The sequence below is a fragment of the Tribolium madens genome, unplaced genomic scaffold (assembly GCF_015345945.1).
Source record: "Tribolium madens isolate multiple individuals breed KSU strain unplaced genomic scaffold, Tmad_KSU_1.1 Scaffold_20;HRSCAF=117;Tcas5.2_LG4, whole genome shotgun sequence".
Lineage (NCBI taxonomy): Eukaryota > Metazoa > Arthropoda > Insecta > Coleoptera > Tenebrionidae > Tribolium > Tribolium madens.
The window spans coordinates 6,265,128-6,288,613 of NW_025400985.1; the positions used below are offsets into that span (position 1 = coordinate 6,265,128).

Sequence of the window (23,486 nt, forward strand, 5' to 3'; positions counted from 1 at the left end):
CTTAATTCAAAAAAATTTATATTATTTTGCATTTCCATTGATATTTTTTATAAAAATATGCCAATGGAATTTTTAGGTTATTTGCATCACTAACTCAGTAATTAAATTGGAATGAACTGACAGCCAATGTTAATATTCAAAATTGTTTCATTTCAATATGCACAAAAATGTTTCATAAAACTGGTCTATAAATGTTGTCAAATTTAGCATTTGTATTTTTTCAAAAACTTAAAAACTAATAATAATGCTTTGAGAGAAAGAGTTTTCGATTGTAGATTTTCCCTCTTGAGGCGTATATTTTGAAAGAGGTTGAGAGTCTTGCTGTAAAAGCAATACAGTAAGTAGCTGAAGACAAAATCAACACTCCAAGAGTTTTCGCGTCGCACAATTTTTTTCTTTTGGCTTTCAATTCTCTAGAGTAGGAAACCGCGTCGGTTTCAGTGTGTAAATAGCTGACGGTGCATCACTTAGCGTTATTGAAATATTGCTAGAAGACTCTGGTTCCGGCTATAAAAATCCGGAAGCGAGTAAAGCGCTACACCACAGTCCGATTACAATACCGAAAGCGATGCCTCGCACGTTGCCTATGAATGGTGTGACGGGACTTTGCAAGACAATCGCTGGGGAAATCTCAATTCTCCATATTGTCTGATCTCTGATTTTCCACCGGAATTTCGTACGCATTTATTATATACCGGCGCATATGCAAAGCCGGGATTTACGAGCTTTATAACGAATTCCCGCTGGGTGCATTATTAATGTCCCGGTAGGATAAGTTGACGCGATTCCGTGCCAATCAATGGCAATGGTCGTGGTTGTGCCGGACTCCGGTGACCGCACCAGGCTTAACGGGGATGAATTACTGCTCCCCGGGTGGACGAACCACAGCCCTAACTAACTAACTTACGAATAAAAAAGTCTCTTTGTACCGAGATGAATTTTTAATCTATTAGAAACACGAGTGATTTCTCAACGAAGACAAGCTCCGGGTCGTTTTTTATTAAACCATCCGGTTTTGCCTCAAACCCCTTTATGACGAGCAAACGCCGCAATTTTATGGGCGTACATCCCTACTTCAGACTAAATTAGAGTAACCGGATTTACCTTAAGAGGTTGACTCCCAAAAAACACTTGCTGTTAGATAAAACCACTTGTTTTAGACTTTTTACGTTTCTGGGCGCGTATTCTAAAAAGTACACTTAAAATTTTTCTAATTACAGTAAAACCTATTATTCAAAGCATTCCTCGTGCTTATATGGTGTAGCGTTTGTGGACTATCGATCTAAACTCGTCGCTGGTTGAAAACTTGGCTTGTCTAAAACGCCAAATCCTCGTCGAGAGGATTGAAAAATGAATCGATAGGGCTTTTGGCAGGTCCCAAGTCGTGGCTTGTGTCCCTGCCAGGTCCGAAGCACTCGTAAATTAAATCTCTCCTGCCGTTCAGTGTAAATTAAACTCCGAATTAATGAACCTGTAACGTTTATATCACACAGTGCAGTTTTCCCATTCAGATTTATTCGAATACGAGCAGGATTAATTTTTTGCCGAATGGGTATGGAGGCATTCATGGTGTTTTCCCCAATGTTTGTGTTCCTGTCTATGTTACACATAAATTTATATACGCGACTAAACCTAATCGCATTAGGGCCGATTAAAAATATATATAATTGATACAAAACCCAATAATGCGATGCAAATTGTGTTTCCGTTATATTATAAAGCCTCGTTTGTAGATTTGAATAATAAATTAAAGGGTTAATTGGGGCGGCATGATACCAGCGAAACTGTATCTGGGATTAAATCACATGCGCGCCGCCGATGGCATCTAGTTGGTAGTTTCCCGTAATGAACCAACTTGTAACAGTCTCCCAACAGAATAAATTCTTCTTCAAAGAACTTACTCTAAACCGTTTATAACTCCACCAATGTAAAAATATTTTTTTTTACATTATTATGACATTAAACCCTCACAAAAATCCAGTTCATTTCATTCAAAAGCTTATTGCATTTATACCGCTCCTGGTACATTTTATTTAAAACAAAAACTTCCAATAACGATTTTTATGTTTTAGGGTAATAATAATTAATACACGCTTCCAGATAAAACATATTTATCAAAAAAAAATCATCAAAAATACAAAAAAGTGAAAACAAAGTATGTAAATATGTAAATATTTTGGCTTTTGTTTATTTGCCTACGTATTTTTAAATACATTATAATATTATTCCAATTTTGAATTAAATCAAAAATTGCAATTTTTTAATAATATTTTGCTCGTGTAAAATCCTCAACAATCATTTATTCAGTTAATTGTTGTCCATTTCAGCCTCAGCATCAGTAATGGCTTGTAATTGAAATGCTGTCACTAGCGTTTTCTAAAATTTGGTACATCCGTGTATTTTTTCAAATTACGCTATTTAATTTTTGGTAAAACAAAACATCATTACAGCGTTGTGTTTGTAGCTCCGTGGTTTTACGATATAAAATATTATTTTGTTATTGAAAAAGTGAAACTCTTGTCAATTGTGGGGAATATCTAAATATAAATATAATAAAAGGATTGATGGACAAAAAAGATTTCGTGTCGAGAAAATTAAAAGTGCGCGTCGATTTTTTCACTTGATAAATTTCCACGTCATTTTTCACCAATCTTATTAAAACCGAGTTTATAATTCAGAAAATGGTGTGACCTGGTATTTGGTCATCGATGAAATTTTACATCAAACGCGTTGTTGAATTAATTAATCTAACTCTACTCAAAAATGTTGTTTTGATATTTGCAAAGGTTGGTGGAAATATGTCGAAAATTTAATCGCATTTAATACCTGGTCTAGATAGCCGATATAATTAAACTCATTATTCGGGTTTGATTTTAGACAAAACAAAAATCCGGATGAGTTTGACTGGCGGCTGATTTCATTAAAATTGTAGCCGGACCCGCATTACCGGGTGTCCATCCTGTCAGTATCAGAATGAATTATGCCTCAGATGTTATAATTCATTTACAAGTTAGTCCCTGTGGCGTCGGCGGAGGGAATTTATAACCTCCGCTAATGCCTTCCAACGCAACCACCACACGGCCGTAACTAGATTCGATCCGGAATCCACTCCACAACTTCTCCATCAGGACGAGATTGGCTACAGTAAATTCAAAATCTTTACAAAAACTAGAAATTTATGACTTTAAAATAATTTGAGAGAAATTCTGTTCTAAGCTAATTTCCATAACTCAAGTAATTCCAAACGGTGCTTCACCGGAAAGAGAGGGTGTTCATTCCTGGAGCCCATCCAATGTCATTCTTACCAAACCGTTGGAATTAATCTAAACGAGAAACTTCCACCAGGTGGACTCCGTCCACCCTCCGTTAAATTAACAATGTTGGTTTTGGATTAACTTCCTAATGGTACGTACTTATGGCGGAGTTCCGGGATATTGCAATAGTTTCCGGAGGCCGCAACTGTCCAGTTATTTACTAACAAAGTGCGCGACTCGATGTTGCGGTGACGTTCCCGTCCGCTGACCAGGACCAGTATAATTCCAGCCAATTTGTCCTCCACCAGGACCCTACTAATAGCGTCACAAAACTAATAACAGAATGCCCCGATCACCGCGCACCACCCCTTGCTAATATACATGTGTACGTTAATGAAATTCTCCGCACTTCGTAAACACAATTGTAACAGTCTGCCATAACAGCCGTGATATTCGGTCTAAGAGCACTCCTGAAATAACTTTACAAAATGTCAGAATCAATCAGAGCCGATTTTAGTAATTTAGACAGGTATCGAGATGATACGAGAATTTCATGCACGTACTCTGAGGTGTTGTCAATTTCGCAACTTTTTTAGACCGCAAATAGCCGACAAAACAAACCGAGCAAAATTATATTACGGTTGATATTATTTTATCAAACTAACAAAACTGGAATTTTTTTAATGAGCCTCTCTTCATTTACATAGATTCTTTCTGGAAAAGTTAAAAAGCCATAAACACAGAGAAAAGCGAAGATAAAATTAACAGTCTCAATAATCACCACTTTGAGTCACTAACAAGCACCAGACTAAAGTTCCAATAATAAATTATTAGATGGTACGAGCGGTTGGTTCTATCGCATCTTATAACAAGCCTTTTAATTAAATTACAACTTTTTATGTCTTTACTTTTTCTCCGAAAATTTCAAGAAGCTTGTTTCAATTGGAATTTATAGCCATGTTCTCGGCTGTTATTTATTCTTATCTCAAGTTTATTTTACGCTTCTTGTATATTATCAGAAACATTGACTTGATGAATCAAATTACTCTGAAAGCGCAATGTTAATAAAAATACGAACGTAACTCTATTACAGATTTATGAAGTTTTGCCAGGAAATGTCGATATTCCTTATTACAAGCAGGAAACTGTATATTATAGATTCTAGGGCATGCCTATTTGGATATTTTTAGATGAAATCAACTAACTTTCAAGTGGTGAGAAATTACAGCAAAGCTAATAAGAAAGCGATTTTTTTTCAAGTAAAGCTTAAAAGTTTTGCAAGAAGTGCTCAAAAGAATTAGGTCAGTTTAGGTATCAGCTGCACTTTTAGAATCTAAATGTCTTTCTGATTTATTCATCTTGTGCTCCTTTAGACATTAATAGGACGTCTTAACAGCTTATTTGTATATGCAATAAAATGGAGAACATTCATTTGGCGGTAATTTTATTAGGCCTGCTATAAGTAGCAAACGGCTGAAGGAAAATTTTAAATGCTTTAATTTTAATTTTACAATTTCAAAATCTCACTGTTATGTTTAAAAATTTAAATTTTCCAGAATTAAATTCAATATAATATCTGTTTCCAATTCCTGCGAACAGTCAAATTCATATTACTTCGCACCATGTTTTCGACGAAAATCGTGACCAGCAGTAATTGAAAACAAATTTTAATTTATATTATTGCAGAACTATACACTAAAACCTAATTTGTAACGTTTGACATACAGGGACATTTTTTAATTAGTATACATAGCCGCATGTATACAGTTAAAAAAAACGGGTCAATTTCGTAAGGTAGGCGACTAACATTTCAAGCTTTTAGAGGGTACTAGATATTAAAATATTCAAAACTAAAATTTTGTGTCAAGTTTGTAAACTGTCAATCTTGAATCTTAAACCGCAGCTTTAAAAAGTTAATACCATTTGTGATGCCAAGTACATCAAATAAGAAAAAATTGAAATGTTTGTGTGGTATCAAGGGGGAAATAGTTTTAGGAGGGTAAGGGCTAAGGATAGCCTGCAATGACACAAAATTTTAGTTTCAAATATTTTAATATCTAGTACCCTCTAAAAGCTTGAAATGTTGGTCGAAATTGACCCGGTTTTTTTAACTGTATACATAGGGCTATGTATACTAATAAAAAAATGTCCCTGTATACATATTGTTTATTGTTGTGTATAAATCCACACAGTTCGTTACTGTTTTATTCTCAAATAAGAGTCTATTAATAAAAAAAAACCTAGTCTATAAATAAAGAAGTTATTTATGTAAAATGGTATTGTGATAAAAACCATAATTACGGCATAACCCATTTTTGTGAGTTAATGATTATAGTATGAATCAATAACTTGTGGACTTTTATTTGTCACTTTCAAGCGGTGTACAACTTTATTTGTGATCATTTAGTAATTACCAGCATGTAATTTGGCCGTTGAAAACAACAAAAACAATTCCAATTTCCTGTAGCGTGACTTTTCAAGGTTCATTTCCTTTATTGTAACAGAACAAGCAACTCCTATTAGTCGAATTGTCAAAAAGTTGCGAGGCGTTGAAACGGATTTGTAGATATATCCGTGATGGACGTGTAACATTAAGCTCGTCGGTGGAGTTTCCCGTAATGAATTTCGGGATTATTTGCTGATAGAGATGATATATACCTTCTTTTCTCTATTCCTATAAGAATCTCGGAACAAATCAAAGAATGTGTTGGTACAGAAGTTGGAAACAGTGACTGCATCTGACGGCTATACACGAACATCTCAGCGGGAATCGCCGTTGCCGTCGGGGACGCGTCCCGACGGCGAATTCATCTTGTTCTTAAACCTTTCCGTAAACATCTCCACAATAAAACCAAGTTGATTGATATCCCTGGTGAAAGGTATTTTGTACACGGTGGGCGTCCCAACTTCTAACAGTTTCTGTAATAGAGGCATTTATCACGGTTTTATGAGAACACGTAGATCGGTTTTAGTTATTCGAAAGTCTATTGGAAATGAAGAAGTGTGGGAAGAGGTTGCGACATTCGAAGAAGTCTGGTCAAGACCGTAGGCGGTGCAATTTCGAAATTACACTGCCCGCGAGATAAGAACAATAAGAAAAAGGAACGATGTGTTGGTGGCGGTGTAAACAAACTTCAACTGTCGCCATTGAAATGCAAATTTCACCGATCTAGCACATATGTGTCATAACTTCGTTATAAAACAGTCGCTCTCAAGTGGAAAATTCTGTTAAAATATATCGCGTTTTTATGCAGACGTTCAAGATTTTGCCCCACGAAACGAGTTTTCTTTACCAGTTGGTTACACTGTAAACCTGTTTGTTACGAATCTGTCAAATTACAGTTGTACCAACTGCCGATAACACTCCCTTCCAATACAGCCTACGTAAATGTTTTTTAGAAAATAAAGCCCGAAATGGACTTCCGTCTTGGCCGATCCGATGAGCCCGAAAATAAATTGTCGGTTAGATTATGTGTTTTTTTGTGACTGATCTGCCGCTGACGGTTGTTATGTCTTGACAAACACATACAAAAAGGCCAAATGCGTTAAGGAACCGTAAAAAATTAAAACTCTAAGGACCGCCGAGTAACGAGAACACCGAGGAGAGATAGTGATGATAGATGGAAGCAGGACGTGCACATGTGCGCAGCGATTCCCGCCACACCGTCATCTGCATAAATATCACGCTTTTTTGCCATTCTCATTTTACTGCATATTTTTGAATAAGACCAGCGGCAACCTTTCCTCGCCGAGCTTTGTCTTTACTACCGACATCGATTTTGGTTTCTTAAAGCGTCGCGACGTGAATACGCGACTTGATATACTTATATCCGTTTTTTTCTACTTCCGTTCTATAACCATTAGTTATGTTTTATTGCCACTGTCTATTACTTGCATCCATGAATGAGAAGGAACTGCACTAACTTGTCTAATAAATTGCGAGTGGAAGACGATTTTTATCTCGCCCTACGAAAAGCCCCAACGATCTTTAAATTAAGAATCATGAGGAATTGTGATGTAAAATTTAGACTACAAGAGAAATTATGTTCTCCTTTCATCCATTCATAGCCACATGATTTTGTGATTGATTGTTGCCAAAGAAGAAATAGCACACAAAAGAATTTTAGCTTCACTAAATAATTTGTCTTTCTATTTCTATTTGAACCGAGCCATTTACATAATTTTAGTGCGGATGTCCCAACTAAAACTATTTATCTAAATTTGTCACAGAGCTTTCAGTATCGGTGTAACAACTTTTGTAATTTGAATTAACAATTGAAGTCGCAACGTAAACAAAAAATGTAAAATATTAGTACTCTTAATTTTTATGGAAATTAATTAGGTGTCAATATTTATTTGTTTAAATAAATTTAGTTAAATATCAATAAAAATAATGCCATCCCTGCAAAGAACATTAATTTTACAAAAAGCGTACACCTCATCAACACTTTTAATCTATCTGCCCACATTTGACGGCTGATATTTTTTATCCCTAATGCACTCAATATATTAGAAAGATATTTTCATTAATCTCGACTTTGAAGGGTTTTCGTTACCTAATTACTTAGTAATCTTGTCTGATATTGATTTTTACTTTGGAAAACAGGTTGGTCGTGCATTAGGGCTAAAAGCTTAAAGTATATTGAATCCTCTATAAATCTATAATGCACTTATGAAAGAACATTTATTATCTTAAATGTTTTAAAGTAAAACCAGAATACTGGAACGCTCAACTCAATGTTTACACACAATTTGCATAATTTCCAACTTAATTAAAAAAAATTACACAGAATGATTAACTAGTTTTAAAATCATTAGGAGACATACCAAGGCCTTTCAATTGCTGACAATTCGAAAACCCGGAAGTTGATATTCTCCGGAAACGCACTCACATCAGAGGACGATTGAATAACAATGTTAATTGCATTAGTTGCGATTAGAATTCCCACGGAATGTTCTAGTGTATTTTTTGAGTTTCTTTGGCCAGTGGTCTTCATTGTTAATTTGAAAGATAACATAATAATGGCTCTCGGGTTGCAAGCTTTCGTTTGTCTGTTCATCAGCAGCCCTCATTATCGGTAAACTGACGTTAGTTTATCGTTAAATGCGGTGATCCATCTTTTGTGTGTCAAATCCACGTTCCACTCGACATGAAATCACACTTGCCGGAAAATAATCATAAGGGAATAAAAGAGGAGAAACGTGACTCATGTGTCAGAAGAAAAACCAGAAGAGATAATTATTATGGAGGTAACCCGACGCTGTTTCAAATGAATTTCCGTAGCCCCAATTTTGCTTAATATGAATTTTGCAAGTTTTGATTAGAAGGCAATGAGATGAAGACGAATATGGTGGATTTTTGCTGATATGAAAAGTTTGAACGTTGATTTTTGCTTTATAATCTTTGCTTGAGTGTAGGAATAGATCAATGTCAACTCCCCGTGATAATATGATACTCTTCAAAGGAATCTCAACGGTTCGCTGTTCTGAGTATTAGTTACAGGCCCATAACTTCATTGTTAACATGTGTTTTCTACCTGGTAGACCTTTGATGGGCATTTTTTGCTCCGTATTCAAGGACCCTGATTGAATATCATTAGTCCCACGACATGTGTTATCCGCAACAACGGAATATCATGTGTAATTAGTAACATGTGTGTTATTCGTTCTTCCAAATTGTTAACATGTTGCAGATGAAAATTTAGCTAATTGGCATTTACGTCCGCTCATATATCCTTTTTCTTGCTTTAATGCAAATTAAAAGTTACAAATTAATGGCACTAAACTTGGTGTTTGATTTTCACTTCATTTCGTTGCAACTCGATGTTCCATGTTTGCACAAGAAAGTTTACAGAATCAAAAAGTTTTCTGTCACCTTTGCTTTTTGATTAAACTTCCCATCCTTTTTTACAAGCATAATTAATAATTATTTACAAGTTGAACAGACTAAACTGTTATTACACTAATACCTACTTAATTAAAGGCTTTATTTTACAACCTGTAAAATTCACAGATGAGACCCTTTCGGCTTGTGCTAAAACACGAAATTAGCAATAAAATCAAGGCTTTAGAAGTATTTTAGGTAGCTATTCTTTGACGGCTTTGATGGGAAGAGTACGGACTGACACCTAACTTTAGCACTTGAAAACTATCGAAAGCGATCGGAGGATATTGAGGTTGGATTTGGGTTCTCTAGCTATTACAGCCACAAAATGAAGCTTCGAGTAAAATCTTTCACTTCGACAAAGTATCAAATATGTTCAAATAAAAAATTATTTATAATGTGAATTTGAAGCCAAACGTTCAGCCGGCAAGCTGCTGTCTAAAAAATAAATAATTACAACGTGGAGATCGACGGTTACCTACTTTCCCCGTAATTGCAGCAATATTATTTCCGGCTTCAAAATATTTCTGCACTTTCGGTAAAATCAACATTTGGTAAATTGCACAAAAATAAGTATGATTTTAACTTTTAACGCTAGTATTTTTGACTTAAAGTAACGTCTTCTACACCTGTAGAAATTCATATTTTTTTAATTATTGTATTTTAAAGTAGAACGAATATTGTTACAGACATGAAATACGAACCTGTTAAGAATCTTGTGCTAATAATACCTATTTAAAAAATATAGTCTTCACGATTTTAAATTGTTATGAACAAAGTTGGCGCTTGGTCTACGTATGACTTCACTCTCAGTAATTTGGCTTAAATCCCCATTTCATTTATTTTCATTATTTTGACAAACAATTCTGCATACCTACTTATGCAAGCTTATGAATAAATGTGTATTTAGATCAGTGAGGCCATTTGTGACTCACTAGCCAACATTCTAACAATTCTCGTTAACAATGTTCCAACTAACGAAATTCCAAAGTTCGTAAATAAAGCGTTATTTGATTTTGGAGCGGAAGCTGATTGTTTTTCTTTTTTGTATCAGTATTAATTTCTCATCCGTTTGTTATTAAAAGCAATTTAAAATGAGTTTTTCAACCTGTCCATTAAAAGTATATTGATATAACGCCTCGGACAAATATGGACAGTTGTAATTAAAGTTGGAATATAAAATTAGTTGTTGGAATAGTGAGGATGTTTTCCTTCCAACCAAACACATATATGCGAAGCACGACTCTGGCTCCATAAAATACCACATTTATCTGCTTCTATTAAGTCTAATTCCTTATAAGTAAGATGAGTCCAGACAGGCTTTTTATAGTCATTCTTTAATCTTATGGGATCCACTAAGACCACATTAAAAAAACTAGTATTGAATGTGCGGAGGCGTGGAAGTTATCATGAGAACCACATGGTCTGCATCTGACAGATTTGTTTATCAGTTTTCGTCTTTTAGTGTAGTTTGATTAATCGGTTATTCTCTTTTGTTGCATTGTCCTGATCGACGTTGGTTAATTAATCAAATATTCGGCGTGTTGACGTTGGACACTTTTCGGTGCGTCCAATAAGCTATTGAATTACAGAAGAATGAATAAATTTGGGCTTGAATGCGGATAATCCGATCCGTTTTGTCGCGTTCGATCAAAGGTGTTAACGTGGGATTATTAATATGATTAGGTGTCTCCCAGTGGGTGTATTTACTTACAGGCAACCTTCACCAGCATTCTCGCACTACATATGCTAAAGAATGGTAGTTAATGTGTGGCTTTGTATAAAGATAAGGTTGATCGGATCGCGTGGGGGTATAACTAGAGCATATTTTTCCATAATCGATTTTTCTCGTCCACATATGTTACTATTTTATCCCGTGCAACCCTAATTTGCATAACGTAAAGGTAAAATGTCGACATTTTCCGGAATAAATGTTCGCACTTAACCCGCTCGATGTTTTTATGAAAAAAATTGTCGATTACTTAAAAAAAACCCTCACAGGTGTTCCCGCACCGACGAGTCAATTATTTTACCCTTTTAACAGCTGCGTACCGTCCCCTCCCATTTTTTGTTGTTGTAATTTCCATCATTATCGTGTTTATGGAGGTTGCGCTTAACCATTCCGGAATTTTTTTCGAAGGATTATAGGTGGGAAGGTTCATTAAGGTGGCGTCGTGACGCTTTATTAAACGCCGCCGGCTTTCACCAATTAAGAATAGCAATATGTGCCGTCATTAGGGCGCCATTAAAACGGCGAAGAAGGAATGATAACTGCAATGGAACGCTAATGTGTTTCAGGTTAATTGTTGCCGTCACTTTGCTGCTGCTTTATGGGGGCGGTCGGGGAGTCGAGCCTCGAACACGTCTCGAAGAAAATTAAAAGTAACGCTGCTCAGCGGACTATCTGTAAGTTTTACCATTCATAACGTATGATTAATGATAATTGCCGAGCGCTCCGCTATGAAGTTATAAATTACGCGAAAGGGGAGGCTGGGAATCTATAGATTTATAAGAGGGCTGTTTTTGTTTACAACGGGGTGCGATTTCGGCAAGTCAGCCGAGTTTATGTAAGCCAGCTATAAAACCCGGGGAGGAAATTCGCTTTAAATGACGAGGAAAACGTTGTTAGGAGTCGAATAGATCATCTGCTGCGATGTGTGTGGTTTCGGATTCTTTGTGACGGCTGCATGTCGCACTAATTGCGACCATTCCTCCAACACGATTACTTATCATCCCACAGACTTGCAACAAAAATTTTTCCATTAATCAGACGTGCAATGATCGCAATTCACCGAAACATCGAATGGTCAGAATTTAAAGCCAATGGAGTTTTCAGATTATCGGGGGATTCGGATGACTTAACGCCTAAACAAACACAAAGCTGAATAAATTCCACTAGGACACTACAACATTGTTACAAAAACACGACCCCACTAAATTTATTTCTGTGTCCACATCTGCTTTCCAATAAAAGTGTCCTATTGAGCTTCTCGGCCAATACGTTCTTTTAAAAGCACTGGCAACTCAAAGACAACTTCATCTTTTGTGGAAATAGACTTCTGTTCGCAATAAAATACCTACAAATTTTTTAGGGTTTAGTTTTTCCCTTTTTTAAAATTTCATAGTTATGGTTTATATTTTTAATAATAAGTACTGTCCATTTTATTGTGTTTTTTAAGCCAAGTGATCCTACATAGACAATTCTCCGCTTTGTCCACTTTTATTCCGAGCCAGCTGTACGCATGCACCTTCTCATAAGCAATAAAGTCACCCGGTTGCTTCATGTCACTAATTTCAATTACATCGTTTACCAATAAATCTTTTTAAAACTCAAAAGGAAAAGTACGAGTTTCGGAATCCGGTTCTTGTAGTTTTTGTCCTTTCTTAGCTCATATGTTATTCCGGGCGTGCTGAGAATGCAAAATACTAAACGGCTAAATTAATAATAATCGGCACGCAATTTATTAAAGCAAATTGTCAGTCCTAATTGGGAGTTGCCCATCGCGCCATTTCGCGGTCGCCATTACTCATTCCGGTCCTGGATTCCCTTTCGTACGCACTGTGTCGAATCGCCATAATTCACAAGATACCGACAATCGACCGGCTGACAAGCCGAATGCAGAGTTCTCTGCAAATTTACGACACCTCAGTCCCTTATCTCCGACGTTCTCGTTAGCCAAAGACGGATAAAAGTTCGCTTCTCAAATTCTTATCCGATTCTCGAAAGTATGAATTATTGCGCAGAGGTGTTCTGACACCTCGAAGGTGGCCGGTGATTCTTTACGTAAACTGCTTCCATAAGTGTGCGAGTGAAACACTGTTAGTGGTGAAAGAATGCAAATAAGCGAAATCTACATATCTGAAAATACCTAATACTCGTATTCACACTTTATATTTTGTTCACTGAAGAGCTAGCAAAAATCAATAATGACAAATTGTCTTTCTTTTTATTTTGTAAAACAGTAAGTATTTCTCGATAAAACAATTATACATAAATGTTCATAAGACATTTATAATTATATACATACACGAGCCTGACCAAATTCACGATTCAACCAACATTACATTTTCATAAGTCAGGTAGATTTCAAAGATGATTTGTATAAATATGAAATCATACTTATACAATTTGTCAGTTTTGCAATTGAAATAATGAAAAACAGAAGTAATTGAAATAAAGTTTGTTTTTTAATTATATGCGTGTGGATCAATTAATAATTCGAAAGACGTCCCAAATAGCTATCTCTTTTCAACATTTGTAAACAGCCTTGTTGCTCTCTCGGTACGTATTTGCGTAAGGTAGCTCACGTTATTTATCTCACTTTAACAAATGTGATTAAAGTAACGTAGAGCTAATGACGTACGTCAAGTGTGTTTTACCGTCGCGTAGGTCATTTGTATTTCATTTTTAATGGGGAAAACTGTTTTCAGGCTAATATTTATATCCTCTATATCATCATAATAATCCTAATTCAAGTCCTATAAAAATCCTAATAACAGGGAGTAGCTTTAACTTTTGATTTTAGTACCAAAATGTCAGAAGCTGTCAAATCTCAAAAACAGACGGAGGTCATGTCGTGTGGAGTCATGTCGTGTTCTTAATTCACACTACCCCCACCAGCAATTCATTAAAAATTAAAATATAAACTTTACCAGCACAATAATGGGTATTATTAAAATAAGAGTTACGGAAGGCACCCATTCAAGCTTCATCCAGTGGTACCCTTCTTTTTGATAACTTAACAGGAACCCAATTTGCTCAAAAACTAACCTGATCGTGTCAGAAGGTGCTCTTACTTTCGAGACATCATTGGGCATCACACAGGTAGCAAGAGATGCAATCTTCAAACATTCTCCATAAGCTAAAATCATTGGAATAAGTCCACATTTTGCTCAGTTTGTAATTTTGTAGCGTTTATGAAAAATGACAATGATGATGATGATAATGATAATAGGCATGGTGGATTCAAATTATATATTTTTTTAAAGTGTCGCAAAGCAACTTGCGCAAATGTAATGGTGGTTGCATCTAGAATTTGGTCAGGCTCATTATACCTCGTGAATCACCCTGTGCATGTACTCGTATTTTCTGGTCGAAAAAGTGAAAAACAAATACAACACAATTAAAAAATTTGATTTACAACTTTTAAGAACATAATTTGTTGTAGGATTACTTTTAATGAAAAAAGATAAATTTCCGCGCTATTTCCAATAAGTTTGGCATTCTATAGGAGGGTAATTTGGCGTGATGGCAACACAATTAAGTCGCATTTTTCAGTCATTAACTCAATCTGCTAAGACAAAGGACCGGAGACCGTTAACGATCCGATCGGATCTCGCTTTATTAAATCAGCAACAATGTGTGATGGCACAATTAAGAAATCGTTAGGCGTAGCACAAGAAGTGCTAATTATTGCAGTCTTTTGGCGAATTGTCTTTTTCGACGGCGATTAACATCGGAAGAATTGTCTTTCTGAACAATAATCGTTCTCGCATCTTCGTTAAATTATGTCAGAGTAACATCTCTATAATTTAATCATGTCTCATACGACACAACATCGCTGTATGCCATTTGAACCCACTTCACAATACGCTGCTACATTATACACATCACTTACTGCCGAGCACTAATAGCGAGAAATTAACGAGAGGCACGTCTTCGGCACAACACTCACCTGAAACAAAATAAACGCAATTAATTGGTAACGAGAGCTACGAAAATGCAATAAAGTAAAGCATTTGAGTGACAAGTGACTTTGCATGCTCGACAGCTGATTACAAAGCTGAACACAGCACTTGCGTGTCGCCTAATAACAAATCTGGCAGCAGCAATCATACAGTACAGAAAGTTGTTGTTTGGCCAGGTCAGGCGAACACGACAACGAATTAACGCCTATCCGGGGGCTGAACCGTTGTTTCCTTACAGCTTTGATTACTGATCGTGCCGATACTTCATTAAAACCAGAAAAATAAAGAGGCGGAACGAGAAATTATGCGAGGGATGGACATTTCCGAAACAGTAACGATAACGACAACGTTGACGGCAGGAGGTGTCGACAGGAAACGCAACGACCTTAGGGGAAAAATCAACCAACATCATAGTAAATACTGTTTATTGCCCCAAGATATAAAGCTCGTAAAAGATCTCAAAGTACTTTAAGCGTAACAACAACAAACAACTGTAATTATGCAATTAGCTGTTAGCTGTATTTATTTATAAACCACTTTAGAGTGTGTAATTGGACGAGTTGTTGCACCGAATAAGTAAATAATATTCAAACTAAATAACAAACTTTTCGCAACTTTGAAACTAATAAAATTTAATGTGAACTTTAAAAACTTATCCACAAGAACCCGATATTTGTCTTTGATCAGTCTGACATCTGCAGAATTAAATCGTAAATGTTTTAATTGCGTTCGCAATTATCAAAGTATTTATAGCACTTGCTCAATTAAGCCTTCATAAATCAAACGTAATTGAGGAAAAAGTGACGGGAATTATAGTTCACTAGCTGTCCCATGAATAGTCAACTAATTCATTTCCATTTTAAGGATTATGCCAATGAAATAATAATCCCCGTTGTAACATTTTAATCAAACATAAAGTGTATTAATGCGATAGTTGCACTACGTACACTTACATGCTATTTAACTCGCCGTCAATTTGACACCAGAGAGGTGTTAAATAAAGTGCCCCAGACGTATGTAATATACCCAAAACACGCAAACATTATAGAGTTGTCTGCTGTACTTTGAGCCGAAAAGTATAAACAAAAACGCAAAGTCACTGACTGTGTGCACGCAAAATGATTATATCCCCAGCGCTCTCTTTAGGGATTCTTTCTATTGACACCTAATTTTTAAGGGAGACCAGACAAGATTTACTACCGACAGAGGGGTTGGAAATGAAGCTGAAGTCTTCGTCTAGTTTTGGCGTACTTGTACATACCGTTAGGTTTGAACAAACAATTTGTACTTTTTAGATTTGCTTAGGGTCGTACAAAAACAAGGGTTCCCCTCTTTGAATTTAAAGTTAGTTGAAGTGCCTGTAAATGTAAATCAACATTTTTGGTTATTTCCAGACAAAATCCTGCCAAATGAAAATGAACAAATGCTTTGGAAGTTTAAAGCCTCTGGACGCGGGTCAGGGGTTCACAAAGAAGACAAGATGGATGGTGGTCTGGATGAGTGATGGGGAGCGCCACCTGCGGACGTCCTCCATCGGTCATCTATTCTCCCTGCGTCGATTATATTACGCCTGGGCAATTCTTCATTCCGCGTTTTATGAACGTGAATAAATTGTTCTTGAAATAGTGCGATAACGTCAGGTTTTTGGAAGGGGCAGGTATTGCTGACAACCGGACGTTAAAATCTCTGCCTCGTGACAATATCGCGTGACTATTAAAGCAGAGGCCACGACCCTCAATATACGAGTCTCATTATCAACGGATCGTGTTAAATACACATAAACCTGCACCCCGAACGATGCTAACCGCTTGTTGTTAACGTAATGTACTTCATTGCGATTCGAGCTGCGATTACACCGCTGGGAATTATCACCAGTCGACAGCTCGAAGGTCTGGCTACTTAAGAGGTGCTGACTGGTCACAAAATGATAAAAAAAAAGTGTTGGTACAGTAACGAACCGGTGAAAATTCCTAATTGCGACAGCCGAGTGTTACTCAGCACTTTCCGGATGACCACGTTTCTTGACAGTTCTTTATCTCTAAACAACTTTCCACTTTTAAGCAATCATTCAATTAACATCAATTAGGGCAGTTGGGTTCGTTCCACGGTTTTAAAATTAAATTCCGAAGATAATTTCCAAGGGCTCTTACGTGGGCACTCACGCCCACAATCGCAGCTCGCCTCTTCACGTTATATACACACTTACGTGCTTTGTAAATCTTATCGATCATGCTTTATTACAATGCTCCGCTATGACAACATATCACTGATTAAAGAATGATAAAGCCTCGCACGCACGCATTATCCCACGGACGGTTTCCTTCATAATTTTATTGACTTGGAATTAATTGGGCGTGAGTTTGATAATAATTAGTCGTGGAAAACAATCAGGTCGAAGGATACTCAATTATTCAACGGATGATTTAATATTTCATTGATTCGAGCCGAAAGGAAAATTTCTCACAGAAATTCCTCGATACATGTTTAATGTCTACACCTACATATTTAACGAAGCATGGAATAACAGCGGTCACATTACTAATTCCTCGACAATTTCAACGAGACTTACAGAGTTTTGGGATTAATTTTACATTTCTACTAACCGTGCTTTTAAATTCAATAAAGAAGCTTTTACCCACAACTTCTAAAGACTCCGCTCGACGTTGATACGACCAAAGACAAAAACGCGCCCAAAACAGTTTTTTATGAGAAACTTGGTTCCAAAAATATTGTAGAAAACAAAAGTGCAAAATGGACCGCACTACTTTCCTTTTCTACACAACAGAAAACTATTTCGAAACAAGTAACTAGAAAAAGGCATGATCCGACCTTTGTACTTTTTACTCTATTTTTATACAAGTCTGAAAGCTTTTATAATTTCAAAGTAGAGTTTAGCCTCTAGTCTTTTGAACTAATGTCAGTGTTACGGTTGGTGACCCATAAAGTCGAAATAAGAACAGTAAAATTTTCCGACTAAATATCCTCAACGAGGATAAATTATTGAAATAGATGCATTCGGAAAAAGTTTTCCGAAAACCACTATAAAGAAAAAGCATCGTTATTACATGGTCACGTTTCCTAGAATTGATTTCTGTTAAAGTACATTTATATCTGTTTGGTCTCATATACCTGTGTAAGCTGGTGTCCGCCTTGGCAAAGATCCCCTAATTGGGTGGGAGACTTGGGATCGCTTTAAATCCAGCGAGTGTGTCCCTGGGGACCGCCTAGACGTAGTAAAAACCATCCAAGTGTGCCGTTAGAAAGATCATGTAACCATGTAATAACGCGGCGTTCGTGGCTTCATAACTTGACAAAATGATGGCGGTGATTAGAGGAAGCCAACCCTTCCCACAACAACGTCTCGTTATCAAGATTCAAGCTCCGTCTATTCCTCGTTGAATAGATTAGTCTGGCCCAGAAGCCCACTGATCTAACTCTTTGAAAATCCTCCGAAAGTGAGAAAACGTACCGAGGGATTTGGCTTGAGAGTCAGCAATTACTCAATGTCTAGCTGTGATGGAGATATGGGCGATTGTTAAAGTACGGAACCGACGAAATATTACCTTCTCTTGCATTTTTTTAACGCGCCACCCTTTTGTTTTTAAATCGAAATCGGGATTGATCGAGCGGTTTGGGTTATGATAATTTCAAGGGGTGAAGGCGTGCCAAAACCTCGTCGGAATAAGATTAAGAAATGATGAAGAAATATTAGCGCGCTTTGCCCATAAAGTCCATTCCCCAGCGCTGCAAATGAATGAGATTTATTTCCAGATTCGAAAAAACAATTCCGCTACTGGAGGTGCTTGTTTTGGGATATATATTGGAATAACACGGCCTGACAATTCAGTAATTGAGACGAATGCTGCGAGGGGCTGTAAAATCACAATAATTTCTTCGATTGCTTCGAGTAAAAAGAGATCCGTTGGCCATTCTATGAATGAAAAGGTTTATCGCGCGAATAAAAAGGGTCGCAGATTTCGTCTTTTTATCGTCATACAAGAAACAGAAATAAATCCATACACAAGAAGCACATCCGGTCAAGTCATTAATAAATAATGGCCGCTTTCTTATTAGATATCGATGAGGGGGAATGGAGGTCGCCTCCAGTATAGATTGCGATAGCGGTTTCGAACGGCAGCGTCCCGAGAGATCAGAATGGATTCCCATTTCTCCGTGAGCTGGAGACAGCTCACATGAAACCGTCTTACTTCCGCTCCATCCGGTTTTCAATCAGGACGGGAATCAATAAAGGCCGGTAGGACGCCACAGGCACAGAACACCTCCACGACTGCTTACCCCGCGGATCTTTAAAACTACCACGTTTTCACCCTACGATCATATTAAAGTTGCTCGAATGGCCTACAGCACTTTCTCCGCTTTATCCATCTCGACGACCCGAATTTTTTACCGATTTAGACGCCCAAATCAATTACACAGATGATGCGACGGTGACGCTTTCCAACGTTTAATCGATAAGGAGCGCAAGAATGCATAAATCAAATCAACGAGCCAGATATTTCACAAGTTACAGCGTCACAAATTCAAAATCAAGTCTTTGAAATACAGGTGGACCAGCATAAACGCTCAGTATTCCCGTTATTTCAACTCTTAAATAACTTAAAATTTAATTAATAATAACAAAAAAGATGTATGGCAGAAAAAAGTGAATTGTCAATCTTGTATGGGTTTTCACCAATTTCTTGGTTTTGGTGCTTATTACTGAAATATTTCGGTTTATGCTGGAGTAAATGTATTATCCTCTTGGTATAGAGAAACGTGACTTTGAAATTCGGTTAGCGCAATAAAATTAAGCGCTGAAGCGAATACCGAAAGTCATTACGCACACATATTTACCTAAGCTGTCAAATTATTTTAAGGATGAGTTTGAACAGCATGCAGATGCAGGAAAACAAAGTAGGAATGCATTGTATTTATTACGAGCCTGTGTGAAGTGGCAAACAATTCCAACACCGCTGAAGTATATAAGACTCAAACAATAAAGGAAAATTCGTTTCAAGTTTGATTGTTAATTAAACGGTTTACATCGGTGATACATCGTAATGGATTTTGGGTAAACAGCATTGTTTTTGCCGGGATTCGGTAATTATTTGCCGGATAATATTCCGGTAAACGTAGAGTGTCTGAACTGAATGAGATTTCAATATTTCGATAAAGTAAACATCCTTTCGAGAATCGGATGCGAGGAGCTTTGTAATTTAATCCGCTCCGTTTCCTCGCCTTTGTTGCATAATTGCACCCATAAACAAAGCGAGAGAAACAAACTGTTTTATTTAGGTGAGGCATCGAAATCCAAACGGAAAAATTAAGTATGCGTGGGCAGGGAAAAAAGTGTGCATTTACCCCACGCGGTTATAATGCTCCGGATTCCATTACAAAGACCCCTCACAGCTGGATGCGGACTCCCTGCCCACGTTTCACTTGTCAGGCTTATTACCATCTCCAGAAATAAGTCCGGACAGGCCTTGTTGACGCAGTTGTACTCTCACTCGGATTATATTTATCCATCTAAATTTACCACCCTTTTAGGCAAAGAAAAATATGAACGAACACTAACGTGTGCCACCAGAAGATGCAAAGTTTGTGAAATTTGAAGGCAGCAACTTAATCTAATTCCGTTGTTAAAATATAAAGACACAATCTCTGTAATTAAGTTATTTTCCTTCCTATATATCTAATTTGCTCAAAATTAAGGGCTTGCGCGTATCGAATAACCGAATTGTGTTCTTGTGCCATTTTCAAGGCAGATGTATTTTTAATCCGGAAATAAGCAAATTTCCGGTCATTGTTATCTCTCTTGCTGTTATCTAGAGACGGGCTCCCGGACTTTACGTTTTTCGACTCGACAATCAACAGCACATTAACAAACGCGCTGATTGTGTGTTTAGAGCTTTGCAGAGGCCGCACTACAATTGACTTGTCATGTTTGCGCTCGTAATGATAAGTTTATAGCAAATCAACTATCTGCCGGAATCGAATGCGACATTGTGTTTGCTTTGTAGAGTACACAATCGATACTAATTCACTAATCCACCGCGTTAGATGTGATGCTGGGCACATGCTGTTTACCAATGCTATGTAAACTTGACTCGTCTACGCATGTACTATTAGTGTTATGTATTGTACGTACATACATGTGTGAATCCATAGGTGCACTTAGAGGGAACTGCCACAGTACAAATTCCGGGGTTTTAACAGCATTCGCTCTTGTATTGTTAATACAGCACTCGGGGTAGCCTAAATTATGCGAAATGAATGCACTTTTGTTCATCATGATGTAATCGTGTTTGTGTGCCACCGCCACCTGTGAATATTTATGACATTCGTGATAAGTAATTAAATTCACTCGAATTTATTCCCATAAAACCGTCAAAGCGGCTAAATTTTAAAAAACATGTTCTGGAACAAAGTTTAGCACTTGCGAAAAGCAACGCTAGGAAATTTTACTTCAGCTATAAAAGCTGTCCAAGTATTTTACTTCTACTGGCGACTGTAATTTCAAGACCTGTACAGGTTCACAACTTCTATAAGTTAATATTTTACAGTTTTACAACTTCTCGATTTGTATGGACTGGAAAAACTCTTTTAAAGTTGCACATAAGTATAGATGGATGCCACAATAAAGTCTCACACCTCGCTTCAATAGGAAACATAAAAATATCTACTGTACAAAGTTAAACAACAAACGTACAACCTTTTGTAGATCTTTATATACGTAACTTGGACATATGCAACATAAGAGCTATTTATTAAGAGCATAATTAAGCCTTTTACAACTCGCATTATTGTATTGATCCCTAAGATCCCAGGCCGAAGGCAGGAAAACGCAAATTATGCTCGAAATTAGATAAAGTATATACAGAATTATTTGAAAACAGAGTCAAGTAATGTTACTGCTCAACACCGGCACGTAAATACCCTTACCATAAATATGTCGAAACCCAACACCGCAGGTCAAAATTTTGCACTTCATTGTATTGAGAAGACAATTGTTTAGGATACTTTTATGAGGATTAAGCTTTGTAGCAGGCCATTTAGAGTTTACCAGAGGATGATGACACTCATAGTTATTAACTTTGTTTCCAAATATTTCTAGATTTACTTTACAAAGCTTTAAGCACGGCCTTTACACCATTTAAAGAAAATTAATTTTTATTTTATTCTAAAAACAGTAGGTAAATATAATAGTTGGTATTTGTTGGTATCCAAAAGATTGATGTAAAGAAAAGTCTAGTCTTCAAATTTTCAAATGTTCTTTAATCTCAAAATATAAATACTTAGTAACTGAACGATAGTCAAAAGTAGATATTTTACAATAATCACCAAAGAAATATTATAACTATCATTATTATTCAGCTAAGTAAAAGCAAGCCTAGGAACAAACCAATATTGATTTAAATTTTTGTATAATGCACATTTAGAAAAAAATCAAAAGAAATCAAAATAAAATTAATTAATTAGGAAGTTCTGTTCTGGAAGTAAGAACTTTTTAGGTGTGTTCTATTAAAATATGTGACAAAAGTTAAAATCGACTGTAAAAAATGAGTAAAAACATGAAACATATCTTTTGAAAGAAGCCATTTACACGTTGCCAACCTTGGAAATGTCGGACTTAATATGTTAGTCTTAACTAAAGGATATTATGTAGTGAAAGCCATTTGTCATTTTGACATTAGGTCCTCCTACTAGCGCCCCAACAAATCGATAGAACTGGGCCGTACGTTTGTTTATCCCTCGTTCCTTTTTTTAACGTAGATTCGTGTTTTGCAAATTCTGAACAAAGTTGTTAAGATTCCGATGCATGCTTTTTTATCTCTTTGTATCTTAGAATGAATAAACTATTTCCCAGTTAATGATTCTTCAGGTCCGATCAAATTGGCAAAGTTGTTAGTAGAATCCTTGTGAACTTATGCCTCGCCAAAATTGTGGCGTTGGCTCGCTGGTAAAGTTATTCATGGATATCTTGTACGAGGAAAGTTGCGGCACTTTGCGAATTCAGCGGCATGTGAATAAGCCCCGATCCAGGAGATGAAACTGCCGGAGAGATCAGCCCGTCCTATCCACCTATAAAACTGCTAAACGCGAACGTTTCATTTTATTACACGGCCGGATGGAGGTGAGTTTTATACGGCTTATTCCGGAGAACTTTCCAAAAATCGTTAATGCAGCCCCAATCTAAAGTAACAAAACGCCACGTAAACCCTGGACCGGGCGGGACCTTTCCGGACAGATGCACGAAACTTCCTAAATTTTTTTACGCTTTGATTACAATCTCCACATTCCAGAGCACACATGCTACAAATTTAGAACCGGGAAGTTTGTGTGCTTTTTTTAACAAGCCGATCTAAAATAAACGTAATGTGATAAGTTTGCGATTATATCTGACATGGCCAAGGGGTTACATTATATTCATTATTATTTTACCCACCGCGAGTAATTATCCGACAACACGCAGGGTTTTCATTTAAATGCGATTTTGGATCTCCACCCACCAGATTTATTCCAACAGCAGACAACATTATCACCTCCAGCTTATCGCATAGACAAACACCACCACATTTAGTTTATTATGATGACCAATTTAAACCGTCAACATTAATTACATTTCTTCGATTATATTCAATGCAACAAACTCTATTGAT

The 23,486-nt window shown here is 36.7% G+C and overlaps 1 protein-coding gene across 5 annotated transcripts in view; it reads right to left on the reverse strand.

The window, feature by feature from the left end:
• LOC123005962 (teneurin-m) overlaps positions 1-23,486 on the reverse strand; it is a 110,250-nt gene that overhangs the window by 61,969 nt on the left and 24,795 nt on the right. The window lies entirely within an intron of this gene.